The sequence below is a fragment of the Ascaphus truei genome, chromosome 2 (genome assembly GCF_040206685.1).
Source record: "Ascaphus truei isolate aAscTru1 chromosome 2, aAscTru1.hap1, whole genome shotgun sequence".
Classification (NCBI taxonomy): Eukaryota; Metazoa; Chordata; class Amphibia; order Anura; family Ascaphidae; genus Ascaphus; species Ascaphus truei.
The window spans coordinates 101247431-101271322 of record NC_134484.1 but is presented as its reverse complement, the minus strand read 5'-3'; the positions used below and the strand labels follow the sequence as shown (position 1 = coordinate 101271322).

General features: G+C 46.8%; 1 protein-coding gene across 6 annotated transcripts in view; it reads left to right on the top strand.

The window, feature by feature from the left end:
• Positions 1-17883: 17883 nt before the first annotated feature.
• SGK3 (serum/glucocorticoid regulated kinase family member 3) overlaps positions 17884-23892 on the top strand; it is a 117516-nt gene continuing 111507 nt past the window's right edge. For 5 of the 6 annotated variants that reach the window (XM_075583917.1, XM_075583893.1, XM_075583889.1 and 2 more), the window contains exon 1: positions 17884-18078. The gene's annotated coding sequence lies outside the window, so the exon portion shown is untranslated. The remainder of the gene's footprint in view (positions 18079-23892) is intronic. The other variant, XM_075583926.1, reaches the window with a different exon arrangement.

The window sequence follows — 23892 nt, the reverse complement described above, 5'->3', positions numbered from 1 at the left end:
ACATTGTAAAAAATACTTCTACAATCCTGTTTTTTAACTAGTACGAATCACCTACGTTCAGTCTATTATACATGTAACTACCATTAGTTCATTTTGGTCCAGACTGCCCCTTTAAAAAACAATGTCACAAAAGGCTAGTGAAGAAAGGGCATTAGCCCGATTTGCAAAAAATCCTTCACTGTGCCTTCCCTGGTTCTTTGTAATAAAGACAAGTTAGGCCGCCTAAACCATTACAGCAGGTCTGGCCATCTCCAGTCCTCAAGGGTTACCAACAGGTCAGGTTTTAATGCTTCAGCACAGGCGGCTCAATCAGTGGCTCAGTCGTTGGCAGAGGGTCGCGGCACACCACGTTACCTTGACAGAGGGTCGCGGCACACCACGTTACCTTGGCAGAGGGTCGCGGCACACCACGTTACCTTGGCAGAGGGTCGCGGCACACCACGTTACCTTGGCAGAGGGTCGCGGCACACCACGTTACCTTGGCAGAGGGTCGCGGCACACCACGTTACCTTGGCAGAGGGTCGCGGCACACCACGTTACCTTGGCAGAGGGTCGCGGCACACCACGTTACCTTGGCAGAGGGTCGCGGCACACCACGTTACCTTGGCAGAGGGTCGCGGCACACCAGGATTCCCCGGCACCCTTGGCAGAGAGTCGTGGCACACCACATTACCACGGCACACTTAGCAGAGGGTCGCGGCACACCACATTACCCCGGCACCCATGGCAGAAGATCACGGCACACCAGGGTTCCCCGGCATCCTTGGCAGAGGGTCGCAGCACACCACATTACCCCGGCACCCTTGGCAAAGGGTTGCAGCACACCAGGGTTCCCCGGCACCCATGGCGGAAGGTCATGGCACACCACATTACCCCGGCACCCTTGGCAAAGGGTTGCAGCACACCAGGGTTCCCCGGCACCTATGGCGGAAGGTCACGGCACACTACATTACCCCGGCACCCTAGGCAGAGAGTTGCGGCACACCAGGGTTCCCCGGCACCCATGGCGGAAGGTCACGGCACACCACATTACCCCGGCACCCTTGGCAGAGAGTTGCGGCACACCAGGGTTCCCCGGCACCCATGGCGGAAGGTCACGGCACATCACATTACCCCGGCACCCTTGGCAGAGAGTTGCGGCACACCAGGGTTCCCAGGCACCACAGTTGAGAAACACTGCCTTAGATTCACCTTAGGTTGATAAATGAAAAAAAATGTGCGATAAGGAACTTTCACTGCACTGATGTCAGCGATATTTTTAGCACGGCATATGCAAATGAGTAATTAGCCCACAATTCCTATTCACATGCTGTTCCCAAAATTCTGATATCTGGCTACCACCAAAAACATATTTCCGATTTGTATCACTTCCCCCAGGCTAGAGTTAAGCATGCCTTGCTTTTGTACAGTATACTGTATCAGGGTCACTACGTACGGTACATATGCAACATAAGACTACTCAACCTAGATAAGGTGATAGAGAGATAGTTTTAACGTTGTAGAACTTATTTATTTTAGATCAAGTTGGCTACTAAAGGCTTCATATTTGCACATGTGGATGTTGTGCTATTTGTGTTTTATTTGTAGGGTGTTTCTGTTGTATGTTAACCCTTTTGGTGCCTGAAGGCGTTACATTGCAATGAGTTGGTAGCCTCAGAAATCAAAGTTTATTAAATAATTTTCTGCCATAGGGTTTTGTAGGAAATACCATGACATAACCCTATTGTAGAAAGTTGTAATAGATCTTAGATACAGATACAATATATATTTTCAAAAAAAGGTTGGACATCTTTTTGGAAAGGAAAGGTATACAGGGATATACCAAATAAGTAAACATTGAGACACTCAATGCATCCCCTCCGCACTCAAAATACAACTTGCCGACACAAGTGGTCCAAAAATAATCATTACTTTAATAGCAGATATACAGAAACATCACAACATTTCGGAGGTGACTCCTTCAGCAAGTTGTAGTTTGAGTGCGGAGGGGATTCATTGGTTTTCTCAATGTAATGAGGAGCAGCGGGTCACTGATTCCTCCACGCACCATTGAAATCTACTCCGGAAAAAGGACACCTTCAAACAGATCTGGTGAGTGCAGACTTTGCCTACATTACGTGGATTTGAAATAAGTAAACATGGGAAGGGTGTTGATCCGGGGAGAAATCTGATTGCCATTATTGGAGTAGGCAATTAATTAATGTATTTCTATTAGAGACATCACTGGATGATGTTTCACTGGGGTTTTTTGTTTGTTTTCCTCTGGATCGATATACAGTAATTACAAATATAGGATAAGTATCTCCCATCTCGCTAAATTTAACATAGGTCGAACTTGATGGACATATGTCTTTTTTCATCCTCATCTATTATGTAACTATGTATCTATCTCACCCCTCTACAACTGCATCTCTAGCGCTGATTAACGCTCATTTCTATGAGTTTTTGCTTCTTTCTAACACTAGCACACTGAGTTAACACAAATTCCATGTATGTAAATGAGAGGCCCTGAATCCCTCACGCTTTTTGCCTCCAAATTGCTAGAACATCTTGTGTTCTCCTGTATGATCAACTTTCTTAATTACCCTGCCCTCCTGGATTCTTTACAATCTGGCTGTTGTGCAGCTCACGCAACAGAGACTGTGATCACTAAAGTAGCCAATGATCTACATGAAGCCAAATCCCATGGTCCTTTTTCCCTACTAAACCTACTCGATCTCTCTGCCTTTGATACTGTCGATCACTCTCTTCTCCTGATTGTTCTAAACTCTCTTGGTACCCACAACAAAGCTCTTTCGTGGATCTCATCATACCTATCCCATCGCGCATTCTCTGTCTGTTGCTAACATGTCTTCGTCTTCTGTCGATCTGTCTGTTGGTGTACCTCAGGGCTCTGTTCTGGGACCTCTCCTTTTCTCTATCACTTGTTGGTGACCTCATCAACTACTTTTGGCTTTAAAATATAGAAGGTGTGTGGTGCTCCAAAAAAAACCTATTATCATGAAAATTAACTTGATTGAAGATTCCTGCAGCTGTGTACTCCCCAGTGGATAAACACAAGTTGTGTCCCAAATGTGTTAAACAATCAAAGCTCCATAAAAAAACGACTAGTGGACTAGGGTCCCCACAAACACTGTAGTAAGGGACCGCACAGTTAAGTGATCCAACATAATGTATCGGAATGGAGATATAATAACTCACTCATTTGTAAAGGGCTTTTGATCCAGATTGTCCAGACTGTATCCACAGCAGGGGGTGTGCTTCCGATTCTTCAGCGTGCTAACCAGAAAGATGGATAGGAAAAAGCAGGCACCAACAGTACAGGATCAAAGAAAAAAAAAAAAAAATGAAAGAACATCCAAATTTGTGACCATTAAAAAGGATAATTTAATGGATTCCAACAAAAAACAACCACATTATGGGTTACAGAGCCCCCCACCAACGCGTTTCGAGCGTGAGCTCTTTATCAAGGTGACTTTAAAGTACTCACCTACCCGTTTTTATAGTCCTCTGAAGCGTGCTGCAATTCATCAGCATTCACTTCCTGAAACTTGCAGGAGCAGCGTCCGCGTGATGACGTCAGCACGCAACGTGAGGAATACAAAAAAATTCAAAAAATGGCAACTTTATTAACAATATGACAAACAAACATCTACAATGTTAAAAATGCCAATAAAAGTACCAGGCATATCTTCCTAAAGCAGGAACCCAAAGAAATATCAAAACACATCACAAAAATAAAACGAAATATCATAAAATAGACTATGAATATTCCTGCTAAAAACAAGAAAACACAAACAAATGGACAGACTAGATGATGAAAATATAAATGCATATATAAGCATACATTGTGTATATTTAGAAACACACCATATGTATAGATATAAACAAAAAGTTATTATGCAAATAAAACGTCATAATCCATTAGAAAAAAGAGACAAAAATAGTATAATATGATGTACTTGGAAGTGACATTATTAAGCTCAATTTACAAGATAAAAATTAAGATAATCAAAGTATTTTATCTTGCTAGATAACATTTGAATGATGTAAATTACTCAAAATGTTATTTGAGATAACGCTAAATGAGGGAAAATTGCCCATGAAACAATATATATATAATGAATTAATTCATAAAAGTTGATAACAATAGCAGTAACAATGGTTTGATTCACAAATGCAGATTTAGTTAACATATACAAAAGTATATATGAAATGGGGAAAAGAAGAAATATATTCTTCCCACAATTTCACAATGTATGAATCAATGTAGAAAAGGTGCCAAGTCCCAATCAGAGTTTAAGCCAGAGGGAACTGTTGTTTTTAACGTAAAAATCCAGTACAATTCACGCTCGTCTAGAAGTTCCGCTCTATTGCCACCTCGGACAGGACTCGGCACATGTTCAATACCCATGTAGTTAAATGTATCTATGCTACCCATTCTACAGTTAGTAAAGTGACATGACACCGGATGAGTGAGATCTCCTTTCTTGATGAGTCCCATATGTTCCCTGATACGTACCTTCAGGGCCCTGGTGGTACGGCCCACATATTGCTTACCACATCCGCAATTTAAAACATAGATTACGAATGTGGTATCACAATTAATGAAGGACGTAACAGGGAACTCCCTTCCAGTGACAAATGATCTAAAAATTGACAAATTTGGGAGCATATATTTGCATGAAATGCATTTTAATAATTTGAAGCTACCTTTGGGTATCTGTCTAGAATAACCAGTTTTACTTGAAAGAGACTACTGGAGACCGAATTTGCAATAGTTCTGGCTCTCTTAAATACGAATTGGGGACCTTCAGTATATACATTTGTTAGAAGAGGATCTCCAGAAAGTGTACCCCAATGTTTCTTTATGATATGTTTGATCTGACCAATTTGGGTATTATACTGTGTGATAAATAGAGGTTGATTAATAGCCCTCATGTTATGATCAGGAGACCCATTTCTTTGCTTTTATAGAAGCTCTTGCCTGGTGAATTTGTTAACTTCTTCCAAGGAATTCTTTAAATCCGTGGACGAGTAACCTCTGGATTGAAATCTCAAAATAAGCTCATTGGACTGTTTAATAAAGTCTTCATCATTGGAACAAATACGTTTGAGTCTTATTTTTTTTTTTTTTTTAAATATTTTTCCTTTATTGGTGTCATACATCGCAGGGGTACATAATACCGACACTGGCTCACAGGCCAACTTGTAAATACGGCGCAGTGCATGTACATGGCATAGAAGAGGTAAATGACACACAATAAACCCTTTTTCCTTCTTTCAATAGTGAAAAAGAGAGGGGGAGACGAAGGAAAGGTGGATAGTTGGGAACGACTTCGGGAAGAGAGGGGGGAGGGGGTTAGGGTTCGTCGGCCGTAGGGGGGGGGGGAGGAGTAGCTGAGGGGTTTATGTGGGGGTTGATAGTCCTATCCAGGGTTCCCAGGTAGAGTAAAATTGTGGGGTTTTTTGCTTTAACATTGCCGTCAGTTTTTCCATGCTCATAATTCCGTCTATTCTTGTAATCACAGTTCTTCTGGAGGGGGCTTTAATTTTCTTCCATGCCGCCGCGACACAGCATCTCGCAGCTGTCAGTATTGCCGCCGCGAGTCTGGCCGCCGGGGCAGGGAGGTCGTCAATTGGTTTTCCCAGCACGTAGGTCAGCGGGTCCAGGGGTATTTCTATATCCAGGGTCTCGGTCAGGAGGCCCTGGATCCGGGACCAGAATCTTTGGATCTCCGGACATGTCCACCAAATATGGGGCATGTCCCCCCTTTGACCACAACCTCTCCAGCATTCGTCTGAAGTGCCTGGGTAGATTTGGCTCAGTCTACTCGGGGTCAGGTACCAGTGGAATAATATTTTATAGATGTTTTCTTTTGTGACGGAACAAATTGAGGTTTTGGTGGCTGCTTCCCAAATATCCTCCCAATCCTCAAGGTCCAAGTTGGTGTTTAGGTCTTCATTCCATTTCTGCATATATAGGTGGTTAGGGGGGGGCTGAGATGCTTCGAGCGTTTTATAAATCTCTGATATGAGGCCCTTTTGGTATTCGCCTTTGAGGCAGAGGGTCTCGAATCTAGAACGCGGCGGGAACTTGAGAGTAGGGGATTGGGTTCTTAGGAAATGTCGGATCTGGAGGTATTGGAAAATGGGCAAGTTGGGGGACGTGAATGTGGTTCTTAATTCCGGGAGGGACATGGCCTCGTCTTTTTCCAGCAAATCCGCAACCACTCTGATGTTTAAGCCTTGAAATTGGCTGAATTGGGATCGGGCGCATCCGGGTGGGAAGTCCGGGTTCCCGAATAAGGGGGTCAGTTGAGAGGGGGTTGAAGCTAGGCCATATTTCCCTTTGGTTTTTAACCACGTTTGAGTCTTATTAATTGTCCCTTAGGTATATTTTTCAAAAGGGATTTAGGATGACAGCTGTCAGCTCTAAGAAAAGTGTTTCGTGAATTTGGTTTTCTGTAAACGTCTGAACTGATAATCATATTAATATCAATAAATAATAATAAATCCAGATAGTGTATGTGATGAAAATTATACGTGCAAGTGAAATGCAAATTAAATTTATTGTTATTCAAATAATCAATAAATAATAAAAGTGAATTTGTGTCTCCGTGCCAAATAAAAATGAGATCATCTATAAAACGTTTATAGAAGGTGATAAGATGTCGAAAGGGGTTTCTTTCACCATTTATATCATTTATAGATGATCTCATTTTTATTTGGCACGGAGACAAAGCACGTTGCCCAGGTGTGACATTTGACTCTTCCCTTTCCTTCTCCATTCCCATTCACGGGGTGGCTAAAACTTGTCGTTTCTTCCATAATGATATCGCCAAGATCTGCCCTTTCCTCTGTCACACTACTGCTAAAGCTCTGTGTGCCCTTATCCTCTCCCGTCTGGATTATTGTAACATCTGCTAACAGGCCTCCCTGCCTCACAACTTTCTCCTTTGCAATCTATCCAAAATTCTGCTGCTAGAATAATTTGACTTTATCCCAAAACAGTCTCTGCTCGGCTCCTTAAATCCTTCTCCTGGCTTCCTATCAAGTTTCAGACCACCCAAAAAGTTCTCCTCCTTACCTTCAAGGTTGCTCTGGCTCCTCCCTACATATCAGCTTTGATCTCTCCTTATACCCCTGCTCGACTTCTCCGCTCTGCCCATAACTGTCTGCTCAAGAAAACAAATCTCCAAGTCTCTTCTCCAGTCTGCCGCTTTGTAGTTTGGCGCTGCGCGGTCGTCGGGTGAGGTATGTTTATCTTCATTGGATTCCAGCAATTTGTTTTTGGAGCCTTGGTGTATTTTGGTATAATCATGGCCTTAGGCCTCGGACATGGTCAAAAAGACCGTGCTGAGGCGCGCTGAGGGGAAACATTATCCCTCTCAGCGCGGCTTTAGACGGCGCTCCGCACGCTTCCGCAGGCGTGCGGAGTCGTGTGGAAATGCAGCAGACAGGCAAGTTTAAATTTTGCCGCTCATGCAAGCGCAGGGCCGGTGAAGTGACTGACAGAAGCCAATGGCAGTCCGTGACGTCGGCTGCGCCGTGACGTGGTGCGCTAGCCCCGCCTCCCGATCCGCCTCCAGGCCCGCCTCCCGAAAGCCTCCCACCCGGCACACAAGCGCACTCGCTGACGCTCATGCAGGGACACGAAAAATCTCCTGCTTGAGCAGGAGAGCATGAGCGTCAGCGCTGCTCAGCGCCGCTCCCTGCACCATGTCCCAGGCCTTATGGAGTAACAGTGCTTAGTAAATATGGCCTACAATCTGACTGATTGAGGCCTTTTTATTTACACATATAAGCATGTTTATATATTTGTTTTTTACATTTTGTTTATAAATATGGAAAGTTGAAATGTGAGGCTTGACTTAAAGCAGCAATCCCTCCCAAATCAGGTTTTTCCCCCCTTACTCTTTATGAACCAGGGGGTCCTCCGGAGCTGAACTTTCGGCACCCAAAGCGCAGGGGCTAACCCATTGCTGAGATATTTACACGTGTAACTTTTTGGCAGTACTGCAAGCAAAAACAAAGATGGCTGCGTGTTCCCCCAAACGGAAGCTTTCATTTTCTCACACGATGATGTCACAGCATTTTACTGGCTGCCAGAGTGACGCTGACACCAGTGGCCATATTGTTTTTTCCAGGAAGGGAATTTCACAATGAAATATCTCAGGAAATGGAGGGTTATCGTTATCGTAATTTACAGTGGCTCAGTTCAGCTACAAGAACCCTTCTTTCAAATAGGGTGAATATATAGATACAGATTGCTGCTTTAGGGATCCAGCATTTATGGAAGACTTTATATGTCAAACATGAAAAAAGAAAATCAAGCCGCTCCCAACGCGTTTCTACAGTATCACTTCACCAGAGGGGGAAACCAGATAAACAACATTTCACATTGTTACATAGTAGACGAGGTTGAAAAAAGGTACATGTCCATCAAGTTCAACCTATGCTAAATTTAGATGACAGATACTTTATCCTATATTTGTATTTGCAGTATATTGATCCAGAGGAAGGCAAACAAAAAATGGATATGGACAATAACATGCTGAATGCGTTATACCTGCACACAAGTATACCCTCCAACTGTACCTATTCATCAGGTACTGCACCTATTTATTATGTCCTGTACCTATTAAAACCATCCATACCTATTGAACCTTTTCTGCCTGTATGTGAAAGCCAAGCAGTGCTGCACTAACTGTCTCCTACTGGTTGAAGCTCAGAACCTTTCGCAGCTTACAGATTAATGTCTCATTTGACAAATGAACAGCAGGTTATGGTGAGATTATCATTACTTCTCTTTTATGTATCTATTAGTATAAACAAATAATTCCAGAAATGCGCCATTTATAAAATATGTATATTTGCATCTACTATATATTTGTGAAAGCACTGTATGTCTGCATGGCCTGTGTCCCTAGCGGCAATCTCATTGGTCCCTTGGGCCGCCCGCCCCCGCACACCTCTCATTGGCCTCACACACTCACACCACCCCCTTGACCCGCCCCCCACACCTCTCATTGGCCTGAGGCGGAGTGACGGGCCAAAGGTCCAAAACACACACACACACACACACACACACACACACACAGTGTCACACACACACACACCCCTCACCCCCCCCAAGCTCATCCCCCCCCAAGCTCACACCCCCTCCCCCAAGCTCACCCCCCCCCAAGCTCACACCCCGGCGCCACTACAATCAGCGGGGGAGCGGAGCGAGCGCCCGGGACACAGTGGGAGAGCGGCCACAACACGCTGCCTCCCGCCTCACATCCACGTGGGAGCGGCCGCAGCATACCCACGGGCCTCGCCGCACGCTCCTCGGCACCGCCTCACCTTTCCCACCCCCCTTCACAGCAAAGCCCAGCCTACCGGCGCCGCCTGCAACGCATCTCGGCACCGCCTCACCTCGAGGCGGAGGCCAGCGGGCGGGCTCCCGCCCTGCAGGAGGGACCCCACACATACCCCGTGCTGCTCACTCCCCCTCCACATGCCCCGTGCTGCTCACTCCCCCTCCACATGCCCCGTGCTGCTCACTCCCCCTCCCCCCTCCACATGCCCCGTGCTGCTCACTCCCCCTCCACCCTCCACATGCCCCGTGCTGCTCACTCCCCCTCCACATGCCCCGTGCTGCTCACTCACTCTCCCCCCTCCACATGCCCCGTGCTGCTCACTCCCCCTCCACATGCCCCGTGCTGCTCACCCCCCCTCCACATGCCCCGTGCTGCTCAACCCCCTCCACATGCCCCGTGCTGCTCTCCCCCCCTCCACATGCCCCGTGCTGCTCTCCCCCCTCCACATGCCCCGTGCTGCTCTCCCTGCAGCTTCCCCCCCCCCTCCACATGCCCTCTGTCCGGCTCCCGTCCGATCCCTGCCCCTCCGTACCAGATGACTGCAGGGTCCATCTCCCGGCCTGCACGAGGAAGATGCTGCCGACTGTAAGGTAAGCAGCTCCCCCCCCCCCCCCCCACACACATTCCTTCATCTCCAGCCTGATCCCTCCGTACACACACACACACACTATATAAATCTCTATACATATATATATATATATATATATATATATATATATATATATATATATATATATATATATATATATATATATATAAATATATATATATATATATATATATATATATATATATATATACACACACAGAGACACACACACACACATATGTAGACACACACACACACACACATGTAGACACACAGATGTACACACACACACACACACACACACACACACACACACACACGTACACAGACACACACACGTACACAGACACACACACACACACACGTACACACACACACACACGTAGACACACACACACACACGTAGACACACACACACCTATACAGACACCTATACAGACACACGTATACACACAGACACACGTATACACACAGACACACGTATACACACAGACACATGTATACGCACAGACACACGTATACAAACAGACACACGTATACACACAGACACACGTATACACATGTATACACACACACGTATATACACACACACGTATATACACACACACACACACGTATATACACACACGTATACACACACACACGTAGACACACGTAGGCACATGTATACACACACACACACGTAGGCACACATATACACACACACACACGTAGACACACACATGTAGACACACACGTAGACACACACACGTACACACACGTATACACACACACGTATACACACACGTATACACACAGGCACACGTTGACACACGTATACACGCAGGCACACGTAGACACGCAGGTACACGTAGACACGCAGACACACGTAGACACGCACACACACGTAGACACGCACACACACGTAGACACATAAACACGCAGACACACGTAAACACGCAGACACACGTAGACACGCAGACACACGTAGACACGCAGACACACGTAGGCACACACACGTACACAAACACACACGTAGACACACACACACACGTACACAAACACACACGTAGACACACACACACACGTAGACACACACACACGTAGACACACACACGCACGTAGACACACACACGCACGTAGACACACACACGCACGTAGACACACACACACACACACACACACACACACGTACACGTATACTCACACACATGTACACGTACACACACACACACGGAGTCATACACACACACACATGTACACATACACACACACACGTATATATACACACACACACACGTATATACATACACATCATGTATACACACACACATGTATACACACACACATGTATACACACACATGTATACACACACATGTATACACACACACATGTATACACACATGTATACACACACACACATGTGTATACACACACACATGTGTATACACACATGTATACACACACAAACATGTATACACACACATGTATACACACACAAATGTACACACACACAAACGTAGACACACACACACACATGTATACACACACTTATACACACACACACACACACACACACACACACACACACACATACATACAATGTATACACACAAACATGTATACACACACAAACATGTATACACACATGTATACACACACACACGTGTGTATACACACACACACACACACAATCCCCAGCACCACCACATCAGCACACCGGTGTCCCATGCCCCCCCAGCACACTGGCATTCTCGGCTCCCCATCATTCCCAGCCCCCATCAACACCATCAGCACCCACACATTGGCACCTTCGCACCTCCCCCATCGGCACACCCACATCCGCACCCCCACATCAGCAACAAACCCTCCCAAATCAGCACACCGATACAATCACCATCAGTACAGCCACAGCAGCAGTACCACCGCACACCGCCATGGGAGGCGTGGACCACTCCCCACCCAAATGCCACCCCCACACCACAAACATCCCGGGCAACGCCGGGGCTCTCAGCTAATATAATATATTTGTAATGTGTTATGGTCTCTTCATAGGAAGTACTCGCTTGCTTGTCCTACGACTGAAGAGCAAAAATGAACCTTTTTTTCATGTGCCCAATGTTGGAGGGTCTGTATAAGTAAGTAGGTAGAACAGATGTAGTTAATAAGCAACTACAGTTTTGCTAAAACCTGTAAAGAAATAATCACATTACTCCTGGAGGTAGTAACAATGAAAACAAGATTTGCAGGTCTCCACAACAGAACAATTAAAAGCCAAAGCAAAGGTTTGCTAGTGACCAATGTGACAGGAATGCTGATTGCAGTGGCCGGGTATCAAGGCTGACACATAACGTTGACACAACTAAGCTTCTAATCTGGAAATTTGCTAGAATTGTCTTCTTTTTTCTTTGAAAATAAAGCTGGTTTTTTTCCCAAAATGAAATCACTGATCTCTTGCCTATCCTGTTTCCTTGTTTTTATTGTGCAAATTTACTTAAAACGAGTGCAATACTAGAATGGCTGCAGCATGCTTTCGTTAGTTAGGCGTGTGTCCCAGTTTTTGTTGTGTGTGTGTATATATATATATACACACACACACACACACACACACACACACACACACACACACACACACACACACACACACACACACACACACACACACACACACACACACACACACACACACACAACAAAAACTGGGACACACGCCTAACTAACGAAAGCATGCTGCAGCCATTCTAGTATTGCACTCGTTTTAAGTAAATTTGTGGGGAAAATGGGTCAAGATGTATATATTGGTTCTTAAAGCTTTGTAATATGTCTTTTGACCTAAATTTGACCCATTTTCCCCACTATGATTAATTCTGATCAGCCCATCTATTTTAACCCAGCGTCATGCATTGCTGGTTTGGAAAAAAAAACATCACCAACAATCTATTACTCAAATCCCTTGTGCGGTGCAGCTGTAAACACGGATCTGTACAGGATTGTGGTAAATCCATAAGCAAATGGTACACACACTTATCAAAATAATTTATCTTTTAGTGGCAGTAAATATTTTGGTTCTTACCCAGTATGTATGTATGTATGTTTGTGTGTGTGTGTATATATATTATATATTATATATGCACTCAAATACATAGAAAAGTTAGTACTTGGCTTCCCATGGGGTGCACACAGAGGAGCCAGGATCACTAACCGGTCCTGATTAATATATAGAGAAAAAGGAATCCGCGCACCATAAGTGCGCTACATATATATATATATATATATATATATATATATATATATATATATATATATACTGTATGTTTATAAACAAATAGCAGACATACCTCAGTGTGAAACACGTGCGCACGTCATTAGGCTGCGTCCATGGTGATGTGTTCCGGGTGGAGGCGCGCTGAGGCTGAGGGAAAGCGAGTGCTTTCCCTGGCCTTAGAACGCGCACCGTCCGAGGGTGTGTCAGGGGGGGGGGGGGTGGCCTGTGACGTCACGGAGCTGGTTCGCCCTCATTGGGCGAACCGCTCACGTGACCGGCCCTGCGCTCCCTTGAGCGCTTGAAACTAAAAATTGAATAAAACCTACGCTTCCGCACGCTTGAGGAAGCAGAAGCGAGCCCCTGCTAAAGCCGCTCTCATTGCGGCTGCAGGGGCTCAGTGCTGAGCGTGAGCGCTGACCCTGGACGCAGCCTAAGAAATACAATACAGAGATCTGATTTGATGAAGAAGACATGTCACAGCAGCAACAGTGATCAAATAAATCTATTGTACATAACACAGAATCTAATGTCATCAGGTCCCATAATGGACATATATACGGTATGTATATGCACCACCTTGAGAAAGGTCCCACTGGGGGACCGAAACGTCGGTTTATGTGTCTTTTTCAATACACAAACTTGTGATCAAACTTACCAGAGTGCTGTCTCCTGATCTCGTGCTTCAAACGGTATTGTATGGTATATATATATATATATATATATATATATATAATGCTTGCAATATTTCGATATGATTGTGAGTTGTTTGATAATGGCTCTAAATGTTTCATTACAGCTAGCAGCCCACTAGAGGATGCCCTGCGCAGCAATATGACATGCATCACATGATGAGGAAAAAAAAGTAGAAACAAATATTGAAGTCATAAGACAGGAAAAGAGAGTTAAACAGTTTATATTACATTGTAGGTTTTACATGGCATTGACCACATTGTCCCATCCTAGTTCTGCTTGTGATATTGTCTGCTTCCTTAATTTAGCATTTCCTGATCTAATTCCTCTTCTTCGACAACCAACTCGTACAGAAGTACTGAACATCGAGATTTAATTTCACTTCCCTAAAGAGATTTCTCTGTGAAGGTGCAAACTCAATTAGCACTTTTGGGCAAGAACAATTTATAACATATAGCACTCAAATGTATAGCACTTTTGGAAGGAAGTTTAATATATATACATTTTCCCCTGCCTTTCACATTTTGCCCCACAAGCCCCTCTGGCAGTGAAGGGGGAATTCAAGGGACAGAGCTGGCTTGGGGTTTAAAATCCCCCCCTGGAAATGTACTCGGTGCCCTGTACATCAATGTACACTTCCAATTTCCCACAGCTCCTGTATTTTATATATATATGTGAATGCACTCACAGGTGATATTTTTATTTGATATATATATACAGTATATCAAATAAAAATATAACTTGTGAGCGCATTCATATGTCTTAGGCTGCACTTATTGTCCCGGTGACGCGACAGCGCATCGAAACAAATGCATTGTCGCCGTCGTCGGCGCTTATAGTGCACGCGACGGCGCAACCAAGCAACAGCGCTACCAAAAATCTGGTAGTTACTGTTATTTGTTTTTTTCAGTGATGGTCTCCCCTTGTGGCCAATTAGAGAGCTTCTCCGTCCCTCTGCCTTCCCTCTTTCTGATGTCACTGGCCTTGTAGCCAGCAACTTCGCCTAAACCTACATTACAACTATCGCAATGGCGACGGGTGACATCATCGTTCGCGTCGCAGGCACTATGAGCGCAGCCTTAGACAGGTCTGCAAACCTGCCTTTCACCATTATCACTTAGCATACAGTGCTCCACTGTGGTAAGGTATTCTGTTGCCTTTTTGCACCCACCATAACTTATATAAAGTATGGTGGGTGTATATATATATATGTATGTAGCCGGGCTCCCTTCTTATCTCCGGTGCGGAAGGGGGAGTTGCCAGACTGCCGCCGGAGATCCGCTCCGATTGGGAGGTGGGGTGGCCATCTTAGCGATGCAGCAGCATTGTGGTGGCCATCTTGGATAGCTCCGCAACACATAGGGAGGGACTACAAGTCCCAGGATCCTTGAGGGGAATCGCCACATGGGCAGTCAGAGCCAATAGGGTGCTAAGTAGAGAAGGAAGGATATAGTTTGGAGCGAAGACAGCATGCGCCAGTTGGAAGGAGGACAGCAAGGGAAGAGGTAGTGTCCCGGGTGCCAGTAGCCCTGGGACCAGGCCAGACTTCGCCCGCAGGCCCCAGCTAGGCCCGGAGCCCTTCTAGATTGTGTGTGCTGTAGGGAAGGCCCCAGATAAGGACGCTTCCCTTAGTATTGGTATATTGAAAGTGTTGCTGCACCGGTGGGCGGACGCCATGCGGTGATCTGCGGCCTGCGGTCTGGGACCAGACCACAGGCCACACTAGAGACTTTAACGGAGACAGTCCTGCTGGAGCTCCCTCGAGATGGACACTATCGGTAAGGCGAGAGGGATTTGGCAGACCCCGCGTCGTGGGATCAAGTTGCGGCCCTGCTGATTAAGGATCTCCAGTATACCCTGGTCTGGCCTGAGACCAGGAAGGTACCACCGTGCACCAACGATTCCACACAGGGGTAGCGCTACTCCACACACTTTGGGTGGGATTGTTCTGTGGACACCAGGGTGGTCAGGTACTTTGGGGGAACCCCGCCGGGGGGGTGAATAGTGTGGTTATTGTGTTGGGGGACATTGTATTGTGGGTATTATTATTATTCGAGTGTCAGTAAACAGTTATATTGTACCTGTGTGTGTATTACTCATCACTGTATGGGTTCCTGAGAGGGGTTATCCTGCAATGTTAGGATCCCTCATCAGGTGGAGGGACTGTACTGAGAAGGGCGAGAGCTCACCCCAGGCTCCCAGCGACAGAGGCCTTCTGTGAGCCACAGGTAATTCAGTACGCGTAGTTCCCATAGTCATGGGGAAAGGGGGTTTCATACATATGCATATACACACACATATATATATATATATACACACACTTCAAGCAGCTGAAATCTGACGCAATCTATAGTATATGTGTGTGTGTATATATATATATATATTTGTATTTTCATGCACCCCCCTGAGGAAGATCCCCCTGTGGGATCGAAACGTTGGAGTTATGTGCTGTATTTAATACATTTATTTTCATTCACCTGAGTGCTGTCTCCTTTTTGCTGCTATGCGGTAATGTATATTTTTTATATAGAGATATATATATATATATATATATATATATATATACACACTTCAAGCAGGTGAACTCCGACGCAATCTATAGTATATATATATATATATATATATATATATATATATATATATAAATTTGTATTTTCATGTATATATTTCTTTATGGTATGCTTTTTTTTAAATATGGTTATGTATTGATACCATGACCTAGAGCCCTATTTGCCGCCAGCTTTGGCTAATGGGTGTAAGTGCTACGGGGAAGGTGGTTAGGCCCCCCCAGGGGAGAAAGGTAGGGGTTAACCTCTTCTTTGCCAGAGGGTACTAAGGCATTGCTCAGCAAGGAGGGTAGGTAGTCTAGTGGGGGTTGCCCACGGCTAGCTCGTCACTTGGTGTACTAAGGAGTTAATAAATAAAAAATATTATTTATTTCATTAACTTTAATCCTCTAGTCTAGTTATTTTACTCCTCCCCAAGCCTTGTTTCGGGGTCAGTAACGGCAGTTTTTTGTGTGCCTTAAATAACAATGTCACTTCCTGGCATTAAGTTGAACAGAGTTTAGTGAATGGGGGCTGAATAGCACTTAACCTCATTAATGTTGAGACTAATGGCACTTAAATACTGTATATAACGCCACTGTTGTAAAAGGGACTAAGGGGCCTATGCAGAGAGCAGCGGTAAAGGGAATAGCGGCATTTTTTGGAGAAAAATGCCTGTAGAAAGGCAGGTAATGGCGAGTTTTAAAAAAAGCGCCATTTTTTTTTTTTATTTGCAAATTTCGCCGCGCGGCTGGAGAGAACCTAAATCTCTCCAGTGTTGAAAACTGCCGTATTCAGAGAGGCGCGATCGCCATCTAGCGGCTGTTCGCGCCAAAAAAATGGCGCGATTTTCAACATTTTGCTTCTACAAAAAAATTTGGCAAGAAGCTGGAGCTCGGCGGCCGGTGGGGGAGAAAAAAAAAAACGCGATTTTTTTTCCACAAGTTTCAACAGCGCTCATAGCGCTGGTTGAAACTCTACATATGCAGACAGGATTCTAAATGCAGTTTTCGGACCTTTCTGCATATGGAGAAAAAAACTCTCCATTAAAGCTACTTTTTATTCCCCTCTCCAATTTTAAATTGCGCTGCTCTCTGCATGAGGCCCTAAGTCCTGGTTATCAGTCATGTTATCTGCCTCCTTCTGATTCCCGGCTAGTCTGTATATATTATCTCTTGCTGTGCATGCAATGTCTTGTATATAATGTATACCCTGCTCACTTATGTAACTGTATTTGTAACCAATTATTTGTCATCTTAACTCTGTGCCCAAAACATACCTGAAAAGGAGAGGAAACTCTCAATGTATTACTTCCTGGTAAAAACATTTTATAAATAAATAAAAGCCAGCGAGGTTAGCGTAACGTTAAGGAGGGGGAGTGGGTTTAGTGAAGCCGGGCCTTTGACAGGAACCCCATACAGGAAATGTGAGACTGCAAGTTATGAAACCAACGTGCTGTACAAACACTGTGTGCCTCTCTCTGACTGCAGCTCAGTGTGATCGCGGGAGGAGCCCTGCTGACACGTCAGATACCATGCACTTGTAAACACAGCATTTCCAGCAGCAAAATCCAGGAAAAGGGAACAGAGAATTCAAACTTCAAACGCAGGGGGACTCAGTCTGCTAGAGCCGGACTGTTGGTATGTAATCAATATTTATTTCCTGTGGCTTTCCAATGAATACATGCAGCACTGATGTGTGTGTATATGTATATGTGTGTATGTGTATGTGTATGTTTAACTCTTTGACGGGCCTTCGCAACTTGTTCATTCACCAAAGTACAAGAACAACTTGTTCTGGTGAATCCGTTTGCCTTTAGGAAGCTTGCAGAGACGGATTGCTTAGTATTTGTGCTGTCACAACACTGGGAACAGGGCAGCACTGAAACAAATAACAACTAATTTTATAATGGCAAGGTTAGGAAACCAAATCTTTTAAATGCAGCAGAGGAAACTCCCAGTGCTTACACAGACGTGTATGACTTAATGAGGCATGCTGGCTCACACTTACTAAATATGGTGGCATTGTATATCAAAGCTGAGTGTGTATACATGTAAAACCTTGTGTTAATACTTTGTTACATAGTTACATAGTAGATGAGGTTGGAAAAAGACATATGTCCATCGAGTACAGCCCAGATTAGTTACATTAACCAAGCATTATGTCCATTGCTCTTCCCTGATAGCATCTCATCTTAAGCAATACTCAGCAGAAAATGCCTCCCCACAGTAGGGCTCTCTGCATGGGTTTGGAAAGTTTATAGACAGTGCAGGTAAAGTTTTTATCCTGGAGAGCCCCAATAATGTTCCTTTGGTCTGTTAATAGAAGACGCGCTGTATCATTGGAATATGCTGTCATACTCTGCATTGCTGCATGTGGATTTTCAGGAGGAAGTGTCCAAGTGGCAGTTCCGGATATTTTGTGTTTCCCAATGTAGAAGGGGGTGCTTGCTGTTCTTCACAGTGACTCAGCTAAAAGTACATTTTTGTGGAATTGTGAAAGGTTCATTTTTGTGGAAATGTGCACAGCTGTGTTGCATTTAGCCTGGTTTAATAGGCTGTTGCCAAAACAAAACGTATGGGTCAAAGCAACTGTACCGTATGTAACGTTTCTCATGAGCACTGTACAGTATGATGTGTGATTGTACACCGAGGAACCACTCCATATAAATTACTACCTTACACAGGGGTGCTCAATTCCAGTCCTCAAGAACCCCCCCACAGGTCAGATTATCAGGATATCCCTGCTTCAGCAGATGTGGCTCAATCAGTCTGCTTCAGCACAGGTGGCACAATCAGAAGCTCAGTCTTCGACTCGGCCACTGAGCCACCTGTGCTGATGCAGGGATATCCTGAAAACCTGACCTGTTTATTTATTTGTAACGGGTATTCCCCCCTACCCCAATCGCAGATAGAGTGCATGTGAGGGGGAGCCTATATGTAACCCGGTGTGTGGTGCGTTATACCTGTCAGGCTCACAGGAGGTCTGAGCCTCCACTAGTGAGAGTCTGGGGTGACTCCTCTGGAATGATCTTCCTTACAGCGCCTCCACCTATGTAGAATTCTAGAAGTGTAGAATGTACCCCACACAGGAACCACATACACCAAAGGTATATATAACACAGGTTTACTATATGCAGATAATACAATACACAATACACAATACACGTGCATTAACCATATGACATCAACAGTGCATAACATCAGTGTCACCCTGTAACACTACAAAGCACAACTATCCACACTGTATTTCCAAAGTCCTTGTACCCAAAAGTCCCAAGAGTCCCGCAACCCCACCCACGTGTGGGACAGCGCTGCCCACTAAGATGAAATGTATAGGTGGTGCACTTGGTGACTTGAATAATACCTGCCCGGCTCTCCTGCCACCGGGTACCGCAGAACTGTGGAAATGGACCCGTCTGTGTCCAGCGCCGAAGCCTCGGCGATGGGGGTCTCCTTCTGAGCAAGCTCACCGCTCAGACAGTCTCTGTCTCTGCTCTGCAGAGAATGATTCACAGTAACACTTACCCTTCTTGTCAGAGCACACAGCACTGCAGATGTGTCCCTAACTAAGCTGACTGCTAACAGGGCAAGGTCTCTACCTAAGGGGCCTTCCCTAAAGCAGCCACGAACTGAAGGGGAGTTGGGCCTAGCTGGGACCTAGGGGGTAACCTGGCCTAGTGTAGAAGCACTGCTCCCTACACACACCTTTCCCTACCTTATCCCAGCACCAACTGACACTCTGTCCCTGCCTAGCACACAGCTGAAGGCACAGGGTCCTTACCTAAGGGCCTGTCCCTATGACCACCCACCCTCACTAGTGGGGAGTCAGGACCTCAACTCTAGCCCAGGGGATTTCTGGTCTAGGGCAGAAGCTTGCAGCTCTCTGCCTCCCTTCCTTCCCCCACTGTCTCCTTAGCCTAACTGACTCATGTGCTTCACAGTCTGCTTCCTCACTTTGCACACAACAATGTATCCTTCTCCAGCAGGAGAATCTGCAAGCTCTATTGGCTGTCTGGCTGCCTGTGACCAAGGTGAAAGTGCAGCCCCCAGAGGTTGCTGGGAATTGTAGTCTTTTATGGCCCTCTTTAACATTGGGGTCTCGTGCGCGCTGTGTAATGGCCGCCGCCGCTGCTAACTGCGCATGTGCAAACTGGGGGTGGTCCCAGACTATGGAGCGCCTCTTCTCACTCCCTGTCATGGCCACCGCGTTGCATCTGCGCATGCACGAGCCTCCACGCTCGCGCGGACATAACAAAGATGGCGGTGACGTTTCTCCGATGCCACCGGGAGACGCGCTCGCCCCCGCAACTGCCTTCTCACTGGTGAAGGTAAGGGGAAGAGGAACGGGGAACATTCTACATTCTCCCCTTGGTGGAAATACCAACGTCCCCGCTTGAAGGACAGCGTCACACAGCATAATAAAGTTATATAATGAAAATGCAGTGCATAGTATATACAACTTATCACAGGTGCTTTAACGTCAACAGTGCATAACTTAATCACAACAGTTATACCCGAGGCCAGCTGAGTGTTAGCTGTTTGCTGAGACCAATCGTGGGGTGCCCCTAACTGATAATATGGGGGTACCTCACTTTTACTTTTTTGAGCCTCCGCCTGAGTAGTCCCCTTTACCGACACTGGAGTCTCTGTAGACTCTTTGAGATTGTCATGTGCTACAGTCTCTGGTTCCAAGCTACTTCCTCCCCCTGGTGAAAGGAACAGCGCAGTGTCTCTTGGCCAGACCTTTACCCGGCCATCTGCGGCATGGATGCGGTAGGCCAGGAGGTCTTGACCTTTTCCTCGGTCCACCACATGGCGAATGAAACGCTCCATGTCGCGCTTAGAGGAGGCAAACTGGGGGAGGTCCCTGACTATGGAGCGCCTTTTCTCACTCCCTGTCATGGCCGCCGCGTCGCGTCTGCGCAAGCCCCCGCGCGGACATAATAAAGATGGCGGCGCCGTTTCTCCAATGCCACCAGGAGACGCGTTTGCCCCCGCAACTGCCTTCTCACTGGTGAAGGTAAGGGGAAGAGGAACGGGGAACCGGGGAGCCAAAGGGGCTCCATAGTTACAAAATGTTTTACCAGGAAGTAATACATTGAGAGTTACCCCTTGTTTTCAAGTATGTCCTGGGCACAGAGTTATGATGACAGATACATGGTTACAAATACATGGGTACATTAGGTGAACAGGGCTGGCTTGAGGACTGGAGTTGAGCAGCACTGTGTCAGCGTGCCACTGAAGTATTTAACGTTGTCCAAGAGTCAGCAAAGCGTGATACAGGATACGGCACCCCCGGTCATTGGCACTTACCGCTAGAACGGGCGCCATTTCCCTCACCGCCCGTCGATGACTCCCGGCCTTAATATGGGGTGAGGCAAGTTGCTTGTGCAGGAGAAGAGATCGACTCCATTCAAATAAATAAGACTAACATCTTCTCAAGCACATGGAAGCGGCTTTACAGCGTATTGAATAAGGGTCTGAGAATACTACTGGAGTATCGCTCTTGTTTTAATTAATGAACTTAACTTTCATTTTCACTTTTTTATTTTTTTTTAAAGACGGATATATTTAAAAAAAAATAAAATATATATATATACAGCTAAACCCCGTTATAACGCGGGTCTCGGGGTCCACCCCGAGACCACCGCGTTACTAACGGGGTCGCGGGAAAAAAATGGCCGCCGCGCTTTAGCGCATATTCATCCCGCGGGACAGGAGATGGGAGCGGGCATGTCCCTCCGCTCCCCGCTTCCCCCTGTCACCGCGGGACAGGCCGCGGGGCAGGAGACGGGAGCGGGGATGTCCCTCCTGTCCCCGCTTCCCCCTGTCACCGCGGGACAGGCCGCGGGGCAGGAGATGGGAGCGGGGATGTCCCTCCTGTCCCCGCTTCCCCCTGTCACCGCGTGACAGCCCGCGGGGCAGGAGATGGGAGCGGGGATGTCCCTCAGGTCGCCGCTTACCTCAGATCCCGCTGCCTGCATGGAGGTGGTAGCGGGGGGTTTCTTCTCCCCACCGCTGTCCCCGGTGCTCCCGCTGCCTGCATGGAGGTGGTAGCGGGGGGTTTCTTCTCCCCACCGCTGTCCCTGGCGCTCCCGCTGCCTGCGCGGGAGGAGGGGGGGGAGCGGGTGGTGGTGCTGGTCGCGGCCTTTCCTCTGCTCCGACCCCACCCCCCGTCTGTGTAGAGTGAGAGAGTGTGTGTGTGTATGTATATATGGGAGAGAAAGTGTGTGTGTGTATATGGGTGTGTGTATGTGGGTGTGAGTGTGTGTAAGTGTCTGTGAGTGTGTGTACGTGTCTGAGTGTGTGTGTAAGTAAGTGTAAGAGCCGGAGCGGGAGGTGGGAGGTTTGACAGGGAGGGGGGGCGTGGCTTGAGCGGAGGGACCCGCTACTCTCCCCCCCTCCCTCCACAGACTGCAGGAGGGAGCTGCTACTCTCCCCCCCCCTCCCTACACGGGCTGCAGGAGGGACCCGCTACTCTCCCCCCCCCCTCCCCGGACTGCAGGAGGGAGCTGCTACTCTCCCCCCCCCTCCCCGGACTGCAGGAGGGAGCTGCTACTCTCCCCCCCCTCCCCGGACTGCAGGAGGGAGCTGCTACTCTCCCCCCACTCCCTCCACTGGCTGCAGGAGGGACCCGCTACTCTCCCCCCCCCTCCCTCCACGGACTCGGGCTGGAGCACTCATACATACACACATACACACACACACACACACACAGGCACTCACGCACTCATACACACACACGCGCGCACACACATGCAGGCACTCACGCACTCACACACACACACACAGACAGGCACTCGCACTCACACACACAGACCGCTAACCCCCCCCCCCCCCCGCCGCAGTACAGGGCCCGCCGTAGCCGCAGCGCAGGGCCCCGCCACCCCCCCAACCCCACAGCACAATGACTTCCCACCCCCTTAACTTTGTGAAACAAAAGTCACAAGACGTTGTACAGGCAAAATACATCTGTTAAAGTGCAGTTGTCTGTTTATTTCTATATAATAATTGTGTGCAGTGTGCAGTGTGTGTGCAGTGTGTGTGCAGTGTGTCAGTGTGTGCAGTGTGAGCAATGAGGAGTGTGTGTGCAGTGTGTCAGTGTGTGCAGTGTGAGCAATGAGCAGTGTGTGTGCAGTGTGTCAGTGTGTGCAGTGTGAGCAATGAGCAGTGTGTGTGCAGTGTGCAGTGTGTGTGCAGTGTGTCCAATGAGCAGTGTGTGTGCAGTGTGCAGTGTGTGTGCAGTGTGAGCAATGAGCAGTGTGTGTGCAGTGTGCAGTGTGTGTGCAGTGTGAGCAATGAGCAGTGTGTGTGCAGTGTGCAGTGTGTGTGCAGTGTGTCCAATGAGCAGTGTGTGTGCAGTGTGCAGTGTGTGTGCAGTGTGTGTGCAGTGTGTCAGTGTGTGCAGTGTGAGCAATGAGCAGTGTGTGTGCAGTGTGCAGTGTGTGTGCA